Below are 16,701 nucleotides of genomic sequence, written 5' to 3'. Positions count from 1 at the left end.
TTTTCTAACAAACATATTAACAGACTTGTCTTAAATAGTACCAGTGAATCATTTTAGCAAACACAGAACTAAATGTAAAAAGGACTATTATAAAATATCAATGTCCTTAGAAGTTGTAGCCTTGCTAGCTATGAATACTCTTTCAAATAACAAAGTTAGGTCAGGTACTTGTTGCTTGAGATGACATCCCTCTCTCTTGGAATAACTCATCCCTTGTATCAGTGACATCTCTTTTCATGACTTTTGATTATGTTGCAGGAAGTACTAGCTATTATGTTCTTTTTTTCTAGTCTGATAAGACTAATTCATACTTTTAAATTCCCTTTGGTATATGAAATTTTATTTGACTCATTAATTCAAAGGGTTTATTTTTTAAGTTATTTTTCAATCTTAACTAATGTTTCCTGACCAGGTGGGTTTACAAGCTCCCACAGTAGTATATTTCATCTAACAGTGATCTTAAAGAATGTCTCTTAACTGCCTCTCCTATTTTAGGTAAATCTTTGCAAATAAAATTGTATTATTTTTAGCATGTGCCATATTAAAGAGTTCTTCATAGGACAAGGTCACTGAAAGTTAAGCACTGTGGGAGGTTCAGTTCCAGCAATAATGCAGAGGTTGTTTTGTTTACTCAAAATCATGGTATAAGAAGTTATTACTTTTTTGAAAATCTTCATACTGGGTTCAGATTTGGAAACATATGATTAAATCTGTCGATTTGCTTTTCATGTAGATGTGGCTATTTTTTCCTTGTATTGAGAACTCTGAATGCACATGTTTTGTAAACAGAAGTTTCCCCAACCTATAATCCACGTCCTATTCCCATTTATTAGCAATAATACTTTGGTTGTGACGGAGAAGTCTGATGTGGTGAAAATTATAGTTGTGTCACAGGTAGAGACTTGCCAGCAACAGAATAACCATGAAATGCGCTCTACTTCTGGCCTTTTGAACCACCAGCGGGATTCTTTTCAGTTGTCTGATGTGGTGCAGCGACTGTGTTATTGTAACTTCTTAAATTAGCTTGTGCCTTGTTGTAGCAAGGTATGTTTCCCATTGCAGAGCGAGACAGCGATGAACTAATATCTGATCCCTGTTGGCTGGTGGGGGCAGTTCTGTCTTTGCTTTGCCAGCAAACTCCTTGTTGCAGCAATTACTGCCATCTGCTTCAAGGGAGTCCTATGTGTAAGAATCCTCTCTTTTACAGAAGAACATTATGTTAATTAAACTCTAGCAGAAAGGAAGCAATTTAAATATTTCAAATATTTAAAAGCTACAGGATTCGAATTCCACTGCATTGTATATTGAGTCCAGGCAGACATGATTACATTAAAAAATGTTCCCAAGACCACAGCAGACAATTCCTATACATACTCTTTATTAGATTTATTTTCCTTATAGTGGAAAATAGTATAGCATAGTATAGCTTTGGAGTGGGAAGGAATTAAAACTAAGATACTTTCAGGGAAACCACATGTGCTTTCCCCTTAGTAACATGTGTCTCCAGATTGGTAAAACATCCAAACTCTTGCTGAAGACCTTAAATAAAAATTTGGGCAATGCAGACTCATCTTCATTTTGGTTCAGGCCAAAAAAAAATTCATATTTGTTAGTGAAACAACCCATACTTCTGTTGTTAAAAGTCTTCCCCTTTAACTGGCACTTAAAAAAATACAGTAGTAGAAAGAGCTTATCCTTTCCCAGCTGAGTCAGAATGCTGTGAAAACAAAGATGACAGGACAGAAGAAACCCATGAGTCCCTCATGCTTTTATTTCTACAAGGACCGTCCTTGTACTCTAAGAGCTTGGGACCCTTTCAACTTTTTTCTGGCAGGGTACTAGGTTTTCAAAAGTTGACAAAACATAGAGGGAAGCCCTGGATCCTGGTTTGGCCTGCCTTTCACAGAAGAAGTATAAGCCAATGGATCAAACTAAATTTCTCTCAAGGAAGATTTATACCTTAAAAAGCTGGCCACATTTTCCAGAAGAGGTGGGTGTGTGGATTTCTTCAGACATCCTATTGCTTAGATAGGATAAGAGGGGAGTAATAGCAGCTAAAATTTATTGACATCAAATTTGGCTATCAGGATATATGGTTATCAGGTATAAGGAGACACGACGATGTCTAAAAAGTTTTGTGTCTGCGTTGTCCCTTCAGGTGGGAAGTAATATTGTGTAACTCTAGAAATGAGAAAACAGGCAGACAATTGTGATTTTGTAGAGGGGAAGAGCCCAGTTTTCTTCTTTCCAGTGGCTTGTTTTGCCTTATCTAGATACATCTGGTACTTATTTATACAGTGTGTAATTAATCTATGAAATGCATTGTTGGAAGTTATCCTTCGGCCAGAAGATTAGTAGGATTCATATATAATCTGGAGCTGTAGTTACCTCATGGGGGAAAAAAAATAATTTAGAAGGGATATAAACTTTCACTCTTAAGGGCTTTAATCAGCCACTAATGACACAAGTTATTGAGAGAAACCTTTCCCTGTGGGCAGGGGTTTTTTCCATAATTATTATTTATGGGAATTTTTACACCTTCCTCTGACACCTCTAGAAGAGGCCAATGTGTGAGATGTAATAGTGGACTAGATGAACTGGAACATGCTGCATTCCAGGTGGCAGCTTGCAGTGGGGGAAGGGGTAGCTGGGCAGCCTGACAGCCTGGCACTTGCTCAAGCTGCAGACTGGGGAGGTGTGTGCTGCTGTGCCCCTGGTACCACTGAGGCTGCTGCTCTGAGCACCTTCTCCATTTCGGTCAGAACTTTGTTCTTCCCTAGACCACTGTTCTGATTTGGACTGGAAAATCCTCTTAATGTTCATATCCAGGTCTTTGCTAACCAGGTCTATGTTCATAACCTGTAAACCAACTGTTTAGGTCCTTTTTTGCAGTTTTCTTCATTTTTGTTTTTCTCACTGCAGTGATGCAAGACTTCCAATCCAGTAGGTAGATCAGTCAGCAATTTGTTGTGATATTACAATTCTAATATACTGCAGTTAGAAGTTACTTGTACTCCTTTTCCTATTACTAAATGAGCAGAACTATATGAGGGTGAGAAGGGCTTGGAAAATGTTGAAAGACCAGCCTTGCAGTGTGCTTTGGTAGGTAGAAAAATTACCAGAGTGGATGCAAGGCCTTCAGAATGAGGAGAAGCACAGGGAATAGAGATGCTGGGCCTCTCTACCTTAATTGCAAGTTAGATGAAGTTGCTGCAAGGGGCAGATTATGTGTCAGCAGAGTATTTGTTCCATCACAAATAGCAGCAGGGCGTGCAGATTCCATTTTCAATCATTTTCTGACTAATGTCTACTACCTGCTATGCATGCTGAGCATCCATAGATAGAATGTATCGCCAGTATGATTAGAGTTAATTAATGAATTCATTTTGCCGTTATTGTAAATAGAAAAAAAAATATTGCTTGACATCAAGCTAACATAAGTGAAAGAAGTAAAATAGGAGCAAGAAAACCACATGTAAAATAAGGACAGGTGTACACTTTGTTTAATCTTGGCATTTTAGATGCTTTTTGTCCACTCTTAAACATGTTAAAAGTGAGATAATTCACTGTTTTTCTATATAGTTTATTTATTTTTCACCAAGGACAAGTTTCCTTTTTAAGCTTTTACTTAGTGTTTTTGTTTCCTTATTTTTATATTTAATCAGAATTTCTATTCATGGTCATAGCTCACCCTGGACTCAAACTTAAGACCAATATATAAATCTCCTGTGCATTTTGAATGGTTGATTTACTAGGCCAGTTCTTGTAAGAATTGGAAAACTTTTTTTGAACAACTTCTGTAAAAGGATTTTGAAGTGTTCATTGTGTATGAAGAAAGATTGTAAAGTACAATAAATGTTTCTTAAACTGCTGCTCACCAATTGTGCTACAAAATTGAACTCGTACTTCATTGAATCCTTTTGTGCTTTTAAAGCAAATTGTAGTGGTTAAGTAAAACTTACTCACTGTAAAATATTGAGAACTTCTGTATTTATGGGGTCAAAAGGACTCTTTCTCTTTGCCTTAGTAGTCGCTTGAACCCAAGAACTTGCAGAAGCAGGGCTGATATATTTACTACAGTAAAAAATCAAATAATTAAACCTCTTGCAACACTTTGGAAATAGCCATGGGAGGTTTTTTTTTTTTCATTTTCATCAGAGTACTAAACAACCCAACATTAAAATTATGCAGCTGATAAATGTTAAATACATAATTTTTGTGGATTTAAACATCAGTAGAAATTTAAGTATTCCATTGGATCAGGACCAATGTGTTCAGTAGCTTTGGAATTTGAGTTTTGATGGAATATTTCCCTTCGATGATCTTTTGCTAAGAGAAAAGGTTGAAGCCTGAAACTCCTGAAAGAATCTCAATTGTCCTGCAGCAGGTAAAGTGTGATGGACCATCTGCCATCACATTTTAGTGTGCCTGTTAGCAGTGTGTAACCCTCTTTAGTACTGGTATGTGGCAGTTGTAACTAGCAGACCTCTGAGCACGATGGATGAACAGGGCCTGGAATGGCAGCATTTGTGGCTTATGGGACCATTTTACAGGTGGTGTAGGGATATTGTAAACTTTTACCATATATCTCCAGTGAACAGGAACAAGCCAGACACCTGTACTTGCTGCTGCTGTTCTTCATTTCAATAGCAGATAGATGTCACAGGGCAGCACAGAGTTTGCTGCTTTTCTAGTCTCTTTGTTCTCTCTGGATTTTCTCTCTGTCATCCCTACTGCTTTAGGTGCTGTAGCAGCAGGCACCAAAAATCTTCTGAATATGACAACAAACCAGAGATCACATGGCATGCTGTTATACTTCTCTCCCCCCTGCCCCCCAATTTTTAACCTGTCGGCAGGTTTTAAACACCAAGGATGTTTTTAAAACACCTTTTTCTCCTGAGACTGTTTTAAATGAAGTAACAGGGTAAGTCAGGTATATAGATGGATTTCTCATCCCTCAAGTTTAGCTAGTTCTGTTGTTTACAGACATGATAAATCCTTGGGAAACTCAGCTAGTATAAAGGATAATGATGCTTCTGTTTAGAATTTGCGAAACAGGCCACTGAGAGGACTTTTTTGTTTAAAAAAGAAAATACTCTTTCAGAGGGCATTTTATTATTGAGAATTACAATACTGGAAAATCTGCTCTAGATTAGCAAAGAACAGTAACAGTGTATCCAAATGGAACTGGTTGGATAATTAAATTCATTTAATAGGTACTGAAATTTAAACCTCTTGATCCCTCTGACGTAAGCATAACTCTTAAAAGTCGTGGAACTTGATTCTAAAAGTGTAATGTGGGAGAGAAATATTGAGACCATGATTAAGGATTTCAGATACCCTGGGAGGAAATGTGTACAGGATTAAAACAATAGTCATTTAAATAAAGAAAAAAAAAAGAGGGGGGAGAAAAAGAAAAAGAGAACAAACCCTCAAACTGTAGCTATGAAATATCAGAAGTAGCTTTAATAAAACCCTGTTTCTATAGGTGTGCAGCTTATACCAGCAGTAATGAAGCAACATGACTGGGATAACCTAATGAGAAAGAAAGGACACTACAGATTTAAATTGTTAAGAAACACCATGTTTTCACTATTCTTACACTCCTTTTACCTCTTCTGTATTATCTTGTCTGTTTTGACTGTATGGTCCTCTGTATTTCTGTTTTGATTTCCTGTTTTCATGTTCAGAATTCCTAAAGGTCCTCATTCTATGATTTCTCATTAATAGAATATTTTTTCACTATTCTTTAGAATTGATAAAGTATGTGCAGTGTATAATATTTTCCTTTTCTTGGTTTGTAAAAAGGAAACCTGTTTACTGCATTTTAATACATCTGTTAGGAGGATTGTAGCAAATGGCTGACAGGGTGTCTGCTAAATAAAAAGGAAAATGTTTTAGTAAGATTGGCATAAATTATGAAGTCCTGACAGTCATAATACTGAGCTATGCCTAGTTTTTGTTTGTACTAACTATAAAGTTATCTCTAAGCTTTTAACTGTGGTTTCTGTTTCACTGTCCCTTAAGAAGCTGAAGGATGAACTTTGTGATTCAAACACATGGATTAGTTGAGAGAATAACATTTATAACAACAGTTGAAATGCCTGTGGGCAAGTATAAAGAAAAAGTACTCTATAAAAGTAGATTATTAGCCCTAAAGTTCAGACAGCATTTAAGTGTTGATCTCATCTTTTTGCCTTCCATGTTTGTATCTGACTTCTGTATCACCACTGGGTGATGCTGAACTGTACAGGTAATACATATTATCATTTAATACAGTCCCTTTTTATTCAAAGGCATTTCTATTTTAATACTCTTCAATTTATGGTGGATCTCAAAAGTTACCAACCTGTTTGAGCTTCCTCTGTCCATAAAGCTGTAGCTGTCTTGGATGGAAAGGGCGTATTTTCATCTTTACTTGCTTTCATTTCCTTCTGCAGTATGTTATTTTGGAACATAATGGCAGGGCTGAGCTTGGTTACTCATGTTTTGGCTGAGACTTTTTATCCTTTTCCCTTTTCAGAATGACAGTGTCCATTTTCTCTCCATCTCCGTGTTTCAGCAGAGTTAGATGAGCTCAAAGAACAGTACTACTCACTTCTCTGTTTCTTAAAGTGCTCGTTGGGAGGAGTAGGCTGACTGCATTTAGAAGCTGAAGTTATGCATCATGTGTTCAGTTTAGTGAAATAATAATTGCCACACCTTGGAGTTTTTTGGTGTCAATAAGATCTTAAATGGGTTTTCATTAATTACTGCTACAAGTTTCTTTTCTATAAACCCATTAGAAAGAAGAAAGAACAGAACACTGTCATTTGTAATTTGTGATGATTTGGAGATGTTATGTTCAAACACAGGCACCTAAGTGAACATTCGTATTTCATGCAACTGTAGTACAGGCTTTTCCTTGAAAACTAAACATTATCTACTCTACCAGGTGCCATCAGCTGGTCATACATTATTTTCTAACCTTTTATAAAGCAGTAGATCCAGTGTTTCTGGAAGAGCGACCTTAACTTCTGGATAAATGACTTCCCGTTCTGTCTTACAGTTTTAAAGGTCAAACCTTGCTATATTTTTCTCCCCCAAGCTGGGATGACTGTTTTCAGATTGCACCCTAACCTATAACACCGAGTGTAAGAATATTTTGCTATTATTGCTTTCGTTCCTAGAATTCAAATCCCTTTTCATAGAATGTGAAGTATCCTTCCTCCCCTTTCACAGCTGGGGAAATGGAGCACAGAACACTAAAGGTGCTTTGCTCGTGGTTGCACAACAGGGAAACAGCAGAGCCAGGAACAGCCCTAAGCCTTCAGTGCTTCAGCCACTACACCACCCTGTCTTCATATGCAGATGTTCTCTGGTGGAAGCTTCACAGAAATCCACATTCCATGGGATAATTTGCTTACATATGAATATTGTAAGATAAGAGCAATGTTGTCATTTTATAAAAAATTATATGTATAAGACCAGTTAACACATTTTAAGCAGTGGAGATGCTGAGATTTTAGAGATTAAGATGGGCTGAACAATGGAGGGTTTCCCATGGTAAAAGTACTGCTGTAAGTTTTTCTTCTGGTAATGTAATTAGGAAGTATTGGCTCCAGTTAATGTAACTTAAACAAAACATGTTGTCCTCGGCAAACTTGTTAAACAAGCATAGCATTGTCTAAAAAGAAAACAGGGACAATATAGTGTTTCCATGGAAACTCAGTTAAAATGCTGATTTGTGGATATGAGCATAATCAGTACTACAGTCTAATTTGATTAAGTGAAAAAGAGAGTCTTAGTTATGAAGTCAACACAGTAGAAAAGTATCTCTACACATGCAAGAGTCGTATTCTTCCATCCTTATAGATTCTTTCTAACTGCATGTAAAAGCAGGGAAATTTGTGTGGGACCATTCTCTTTTTCCTTCTGTGGTCAAGTGCACCATTTTTAATACAAAAATCAAGATCAGAATTTAAAATAAATCCACTTCATTGGAGTTGGTTATAGTTTGCTGCATCTCCAATGTGTGTTTTTTATTTCCTTTTTTTTTTTTTAATGAAAGGGAGAAGGGCTTCTCGCTTAGAGTAGGGCATATCAGCTCTGTACTGTGAGAGAATGGAGAAGATAATCTTTGCTTACCTTATAGACATGCTGAGAAGATTAATTCTGAAAAGGAGTGTTTGTAAAATAGCAGAAAAATAAAGAATTGATTGAATTGACCTATTAGAAAATTAAATATGCTTTATAAATGTGTTACAGCAGCACTTCCAAGAGAACCTTTATCATTTAGAAATGTCTACATTTTGGAAAGTGGTATTTCAATGTTATTTTGATGCCCAGGAATATGATAGAGACTTCAGAAATCCAGTGTGAAATGTTTCTGGAAAGCCCATCAGTATCAGCCGGTCTTTGGTATATGCCTTAACAACTATAAAAACCTGGCCTTTGGAAGGTTAACTTTACTTGTAAATCAATAATAGGTTTTCCTTTACACAATAGCATAATTTCTGAAAATTCCTGCCAAAAGTCCTTTCCTTGAGTGGAGATTTAAGGCCTTTTTGTGTTCTCCAGAGCTCCATTCTGGAAGGTGCTAAGTGTTCTTATCGCATGCTGGACATCCCTTAACTCTCACAGACTTCAGTGAGCACTAGCAGTGCTCAACACCTTCCAGGCAGAAGTCCCAGCTGAATTTGCACCTATTAGGAAACTTAGTAGAAATGGAAGCTATTTTGTATGATAAATCCTTAGTTTAATGTAATACCAGACAATTACCTTTCAGAAACCTTCCTGATTTATTTCAAGGCTGTTAGATTAAAGGGGATTACATCTGGTATCCATGAGACTGATTTCTCTCAAAAATTATAATTTGCAATTCCTTTAAGGAATGCTTTAAGGCTGTACTGACAGCTAAATCCTCCTAATCAGTTGTATATAAATTGTGATATACTACTTGTAGAAGCATCTGGATAATAGTTTATGTGAAGAAAGTAGGGTCCATTTGTACTTCCATTGTGAAAGTCATGTCAGCACTTACACTATTTCTAGAAGTCAATAACTCACTCAGAGAAGTTCATTTATGGTCATAACTTGGCACACAGATCTCTGGCAATGGTGACATTTTATTACAAAAAGTCTGTCAGTGCCTTTTCATTTATCAATCTTGACATTTTTTTAAAAGCCTTATTTCTTTGTTATTTTCTTGGAGTATCAATTGAAAATATTTATTTATTATGTATTTGGCCATAAGTTTGTCAGTAGATCAGGGTTTGTATTTTGTGGCTTTAAGAAGATCATTTCATCTTTGTGCAATGAAGCAAATAAGCTTATTTTTAGCACTATGAAGACACTTCTCAATTCATTAATAGTCACCAGATCGGACCTAAGCAACCATTTCTGCTGGTGAGTGTGTGGGCTTATGTAGCAATTGTGAAGATTATTTCTGAAATATGGTAAGTAGACAAGTAAAATAGAAAGGCGTCATTCTATCCCTGAATATTTGACCTCTTGGATGCACATTAACTGTTTTCCAGTTCACACACTTGAACTTCTAAACGTTAGATAAAGCAAAAGACATGTTATTTTCCTTAATACAGTTTATTCCTGAGAGGTATAGTTAACATATCTTGATGGTTTCAAAATGGTAGCAATAAATGGTTCACATGAAATAAAGTTAAGTAAATGTGAAATGTTCCGATTATGGGTAATGTTAATCCATAGTTTTAGAGACTGACTTTCAAACTGAGATGTTTGTCTGTAATATACTGAATACATCTTGAATGCTGATATTTCTTTTTATTTAACATATACAAAGTAGGAGAATATGAAAAAGAAGAAAGCTTATATTTCAGTACATTTGAGAATCTTTCAGTGTTATTAATCTAAGATTCCTTTCCATTGCAGACATGGTTTAAACCTCTAGTTCAGGATGTTCCAGGAATGCTAGTTTGTAGCTCAAATACTAGCTCCTACTTTTGTTGAGCAAATAGGCAGCTGTGTTCTTTTCTACACAGATATTCAATAAAAATGCATTTTTTTATGCAAGATTTTTTTAAAAAAGGCTTCTCTTGCAATTATACTGTTCATGGAAAAGTTTAAAATGTGTCTCTTTTGCTATTACTGTTTTTTAAAATTGTTCAGTAAAAGACACAAACATGAATCAGGATTCTTTTGGGCACATACATTTTTTTGCACTTTTCTAAGACTATACATTACCATCATGTGGTTAAACAGCAAAAAAGATGGTTAAATAAAGTAGTGATCTTAGAAAAATAAAAACATGAGAACTATTCTGGAACATTACGGTAAAAATTTGACTTATAAAACATCTAATAGATATGGTGTTGAAAGGCTGGAGACTTGTATTCATGATGAGGTATTTCTGATGTATTATTTGACTTCAAATAACATTACTCGTATTTTTAGTAATTCAAAGTAATTTTCTAATCACAGTGCAGCAAACAGTTTGTAAAGAATGTCACTGTTTTTATTATAACTCAGTAAATGAGAGATCTAATACTTATTTCCAAATGATGTGATAAAATAGAATATTGGTGTTTTCTCATTGACTGTCATAAATCCAGTTTGACTAATGAGATTTCATATATTCATAGACCTTGTATACAAGGTACAAGTACCCCCAGTGATAACAGGACAGGGCAAGCAGTTGGCAGTCAGTGTGTTCTGCAGGAAGAGTTGAATTCTGTAAGTCCCATCTCTCTGCTAAGATTGGGAGCAGCACAGTCTGCATGTCTTGGCCCCTTGGTCTGTAGTGGGAGGGCACTGATCTGATAGGGGACAAAGGGACAGAAAACTCCCTCCCAAGTTCATTTTGCAGTGGATGACATAATATTTATCTTTAATGTTTCACCCAAAATATTCTGCATCTGGCAGTAGGACAACTTGTACCCATTCTGCTATGATAATATTTCAGTTTGAGAGGGGTAAACCTCTTTGGAAATAGCAATAGAAGCTTTGCCCATTTCTGAAATCACCCTTTCTCACAATGCTGAGATATGGAGAAACAGAGGGTTTTTTGTCAAAATGCTTAGGTAGTCGCCAGAATGAGGTCTGAAAAGAAAATATGATCGAGGTTTGAATGTGTTGAATTATAGTTACAAGTGGAAGCAGAAAGCCCAACATCTCCTAAGAGAATCTGGTCAGAGTCTCTAAGAGTTCAGATAAGTATCCTAATTTCTGGATGTTTGTCTGAACTTTGAGCCTCTTAGGGTTCCTTAATTGCAAACTTGAAACCACAGCCTTTTGGCTGAGATTGAAATGTAAACTGGCTCTGCTACTCTATACTACAACCTCAGTTGTGAGAAGTAAAGCTTTATTTGAGCACTTGACAAGTCATGGATCGTCCCTTAAGATTTATAAATGTGCTTACAAATATATACTGTTCCTACTTTTCGTTTCAGTCATGGGCTGTACTTGAATAGCAAGGAAACACTATAAAACTAAAAATTGGTTAGGGATTTATAAAAATACCCTCATTGCTTCATTATTTTAGCATTACTGTGGTCTTCATATGCTTGCTTTCAGTCTTTACATGCTTCCTGTACCATCAGAATTCAGATATATTTGTCTGAGTGTTTGCCATGCAAAGAGATTCTGGAAGAAAGTTGAAAGCTCAAAGGAATTCATAAAAACTCTACCACCAGCAAAGTTTCCTTTGCAATGGTTCTTGCTTCCCTCTGCAAGCTGCTGAAGCTTCCCAAGGCTAAGAAAAAAGAAAAATACTGCCCATCTTTCATCTTTCATCTTTTTTTTTTTTTTTTTTTTTTTTTTTTTTTTTTTTTTGGTGTGTGTGTGTAATGGAATGAACCAGGTGTCAGTAGGTGTCAGGTATTTTCTAAAAGTCACAGGGAGGATACTCCAGACACCAGACAGGGCTTAACTGTGCCTGCCTCACCCTCTTCAGTTTTGGCAATCTAAGACCCTACTTTATATTATCAATGTACTCCTTGTATTTCTCAGGAACAAAGTGCATATCTTTCCAGCAAAGTGCACTCAGTGTAATTTTGCATGCCTGGTGGTTACCTTCCTCCAGGCGTAGGGGAGTTTTTCAGTTTGGGGTTCTTTTGTGTGTTGTTTGTTTGTTTGTTTTTGTTTGTTCCAGGTTTTGTCGGTTTTGTTTTTCTTTTTAAGTTAGAGATGGATTCTCAAGTACCTCCCCTGAGCTGTGCTCCTGGTACACAGAGTTTATCACGGGGTAAATGAGTAGATTTCTGTGGGAGCCCTTTGTAACAGTGTTGGCAGCACATCAGCTACTATCTTATGAAGTCTGAAACACAGTATAACTGTCTGAATGATAATTTACAGGTAAGCTGTTTCACTCCAAGTTCCTCAGTGAAGATTCCTGAAAAAGCAATGGACTTTGAGTCAAGAGTGTCTTTTTTTTTTTTTTTTTAATGTTTTCACTCAATTTATATCCTTTCTGTGTTTCCTCCTGCCCCTGCTGCTACTTCATTAGTCCTCCAGAAGGAAGATATGTGTCAGGGAGTCACAGGGAGTCTGGTTTATGATGATGTTCACAGACTGCCCTCCACAGTTCAGTTTGTCAGGGGTTGGCTGCAAACCAAGCCCTTCAGTTTTCCCTGGTGGTTTGAGTTTGGATGAACTCCGGCCTCCCAGCAATCATCATCCTGCTCCCCTTTCAACTTGGCCTCGCATCAAGTTCCCAGTATCTCCTCCCTTTCTTCTTGAGCTTGGCCTCCAGGAAATTCCAGTTGCCCTTGCCTTCTCTGTATCTTGGGAGTTTCCATCCAGGCAACTGCTTCCGCCACTAATTCTAAAAACCTTCTGTAAGGAAAGAGCATGTTTGAAGTCCATGAGAAAAGAGGGAGAACTTCAACTTTTCATTGCCCATTTAAGAAGATTTCACTCATTTACATACTGCCTCACAATACCTCTGATGAGGGAAGGATTCTTGCTAAATCTTATGACACATTATGACATCTGCAAACTGTCCCCATAACAAACTGATAATTATATAGAACTCAAAAATGTCTGTGTATGTGCAGTCATTCCAATTATTTGATGGCAAGAAGATAAATGTAAGATACCAGTAATAATACAAATTTTTTTCCTGCTTATTGCATAGAATCAAGACTACTTGATAATTTGAACTTTGAGCTTTTTTTTTTTATTTTGCATTGTATCTAGGTTAATAAAAGACTCTTTTTTTTAACAATCTGTAAGTGTTAATGAGACACTGTAATTCAAACTCAGGTGGAAAAGGTAGGTGTACATTTATGTGGATTAAAAGCCATCCCAACAAACCAACACGTTGCAGAGGACAGTTTCTGAAAAGTAGTATCTTATCCAAATGCATAATGGATACCTTATTTTGCTGGGGTAGGAATTATGCTTTATCATAAGAAAAACTTTCCAGATAAGAAAACTAATATTTTTTTCATGTTATAGTAAAATTCTGAGGATCTTCTGTTTGAAGAGAGGAACTGAAAAAATGAGTCAGGGTAAGAAGAGGAAGGTATGGGTAGAAGGGGAAAGATCACTGAGAAGGAGACTTGAATGAAGTGTGAAATTTGGAAAGGGAAAACTGCATTTTACTGTGCAAGTGAACTGAACCTGGGAAGCAGTCTGGGAAGTGCACAATTGACAAGTGCTTGTTCGTATTTTTATATATCCTGCATGTGATTTAAGAGTGGCTGTCACTGAGAGTACAGCTATGCTGCGTGATAGTGGAGCATAAATATATTACTTATTATGTAACTATATTATTGCAGGAGAGTTCCTCTTGGAATACCTCTAATTCGTTAGCCAAGACTTCTTGAGACTGAAGGGGAAAAATATCCACATTTTCTTTTTAATTATGCTACATAACACCTATGTTTTATAGGGATTTTTTATCATCTCTGGTGGTGGGAGCCTTCCATGAATCTGTACTGGCTGTTCTTCTTGACAGCTCTGGTGTTTATTTCTCAGTATTATGCATTGGGGTGCAATATTCAGTGTCTCATTATTTTCCTGAGCTGAACACTGAAGACAGAGATTTTTGAACTGAAACAGATTTAAACAAAAGAAGTGCAATCAACTTTTTTAAAATATTCAAATGCGTTCTGGAATATTTCAAATTTAGTTATTAGATATTTTAAAACATAATAATAAGAGTTAATATTAGTAGGTGAAAAGAAGAGCACCTTAAGGAGTCTAAGCTTAATACACAAAAGAAATGCAGATTGAAAAATAACCCTGCTACAAGTCTATATCCTAGATTTCTTATTTTGAAGCCAAGTTAAACCTCATTTAAGATAATTCCATCAGAAATAGGAGGCCAAAATGTTCTCAAAATGTTAGGTATCTTTTATATTTGAGAAAGATTCTTAGTCTATACCATATTCTGTGGGAAAGGAGAGGAGACATTAAAATATTTTTTTAACCTTGCTTTTATATAGTACAATAGTCTATAGATATTTCACAGAATGGAAATCCCTTTAGCTTTTATTACTTTTTCCTATAATTATGTATTTGAAATCTCTTTGTCAGGCTTATAGGGAGATTCAGCTCCTCTCTTGCCTGAAATAAATCAGTCTAATCCATTTTCCTCTCTTATTTTAAGTAGGAAATTATTCTTTTTACTTAGAGCCTAAGTAGTCTTGTAATTCTGTGCATAGAAGTAATTTGTTGAGGAAGGCTTTCCTAATCTTTCTGTCTGTTTGCTTAACCGTGGAGATCTTGAAATGAACTCAAGCAATCCTGATCTATTCTGAGTTATTTGTTTTCCTTCATGTTTGCCTGATACTAAGCAGCCCTGAGCCCTGTAGCAGTTGAACACTTCCCAGTACTTCTATCCCAAAAGCAACCCACTAGAAGAGTGAAATATTACCTTCTGCCGTGGAATTGATGCATAAGGAAATTACTTATTTAACGATAATTATCACTCAGCCAAGAATATAACTTTGTCATTCTCAACCATCTGTTATTTCATAGGGTCTGCACTGCAGAATAGCAGCTAATTTATTAAACTAAGGGAAGAAATCTCAGGGATTTAATAGCTGTTTTCCATAGGCAGCATTGAAGGTATTTAACGGAATCACCTAAGAAAATTTGCTGATGCTATTGAGACAAAAAATTGGATTTGCAATATTTGTTTGAAATGAAAGGTTTTGTTTTACATGGAGAAGGAGTTCAATACCCCTCCATCAGCTCCCATGGACTGCTCTCCTGCATGTCTCCAGCTCCAGCCCACTCTCCCCTGTGACATTACAGAGGAAATGCAGCAGTGAAGACAAAACCTTTTCGCCTCATCTTGACTACTTTTTCCTGGCTGAAAAAAATAATTTTTATCCTTTGGCCATTTTGGTTGAACCAAGCCTGCAAATGTTGAAGACTACTTTATGCTTTAAAGTGTATGTTGCACACAAAGATCGATTAGAGGTTTTGTTGTCTGTAGTTTGTTTTTTAATTAAAAATGTGGGTGTTGTCTGGGTACCTTACTGAACAATATTTAGACAAGTTTCAGTGCAATTACAGGTTTTTAATCTAACCTCTGTGGTAGCTGTTACACCCAGGAGGCTAAACTAGGAATTAGTGACATGGGACATATAATTTTGAAGTTTTCCTGTTTCCCTTTTCCCCCACATGTAGCCAGTTTGTAAAACATACATTTTAAATATAGAGTGACTTGGAGCACAGGTATTTTATATTGAAGTTCTTAAGTGCTGAAGGACTAGGGAGTGCTCAGAAGAATATATTGACTCTAAAACCTTTTGAAGAATAGCTCTTATGGCATTAAATGACCAAACCAAAAAAAGTAATCTTCTATTTACAATGTTCTTGAAAAGCTCAGGAGGGAAAAACCTGCAAAAATGCTTTAGTATCACATCAGGGCTTGAAATGAAAATTATTTTCCCATACACTAACACTTAATTCTTTTGAAAGTAGAGGCATTCAAATAAGTTTTAGCTGAATTTTAGGAAGCATTAGTAATTTTCATTTATTTTATACTACATAGGATATAGATTATTTAGAAGCTACTCATTCCATGACAGGGAAGCTCCTGTGTGGAATTGTGCAAGAAACTCTGTTCTTTTACATCCTCGGCATAATGAACTTGATAATTTGGAAATGGAAATATTCTCAATTTTGTGAATGGCTCCTCTGCTCTGGGAGGTGAGAACTCCAAAGGGCCAACCTTATCAGGACCTTAAATGAGCAATATCTAAGTACAGCCCAGGCATCTCTCCTGTTAACAGCAGATGAGATGGACATTTCCCAGGCTGACATAACACCCAGAAGTGAAATGGTTTCCTTGAGGAAAGTGTGTGTGTTTTGCCTTCATTTCATAAAAAGGGGGTGGGATGTGCAGATCACCTGAGTGCTGGGACTGAACCTAAAGGCAGACCGTAGATGAAGAAAACACATGCTGCATGGCTGTCAGACAGTGTCTTCTCGTGGACTGTGAAATTAATTCCTAGATAATAAAATGTAGCTGGAGAGAGTTTCCTCTGGTATTTATTCAAAAACACTGGATTTCTCTACCTACACTCTTAAGCAAAAAACATCCAGGAATTACAGATAGCAGAAAAATATTTATAACCTGCTAGAATAGAAAATTGTTGATGTGATTTCATATTCTATTGTATCAGTTCATTACAGATTTCATTTCACAGACTTTTCCCTACCTGCTTACACAAAATAAAATACAAGCATGACATCAGCGTGTGTGTATTTGCAAAAGCAAGTGCCAAT

General features: G+C 36.3%; 1 protein-coding gene across 6 annotated transcripts in view; it reads left to right on the top strand.

Annotated features, from left to right (window-relative positions):
• CACNA2D3 (calcium voltage-gated channel auxiliary subunit alpha2delta 3) overlaps positions 1–16,701 on the top strand; it is a 405,672-nt gene that overhangs the window by 345,051 nt on the left and 43,920 nt on the right. The gene's annotated exons all lie outside the window — the stretch shown is intronic.

This window comes from Pseudopipra pipra, chromosome 11 (assembly GCF_036250125.1).
Source record: "Pseudopipra pipra isolate bDixPip1 chromosome 11, bDixPip1.hap1, whole genome shotgun sequence".
In the NCBI taxonomy this organism is placed as follows: Eukaryota; Metazoa; Chordata; class Aves; order Passeriformes; family Pipridae; genus Pseudopipra; species Pseudopipra pipra.
This window is presented reverse-complemented; position numbering and strand designations above follow the sequence as displayed.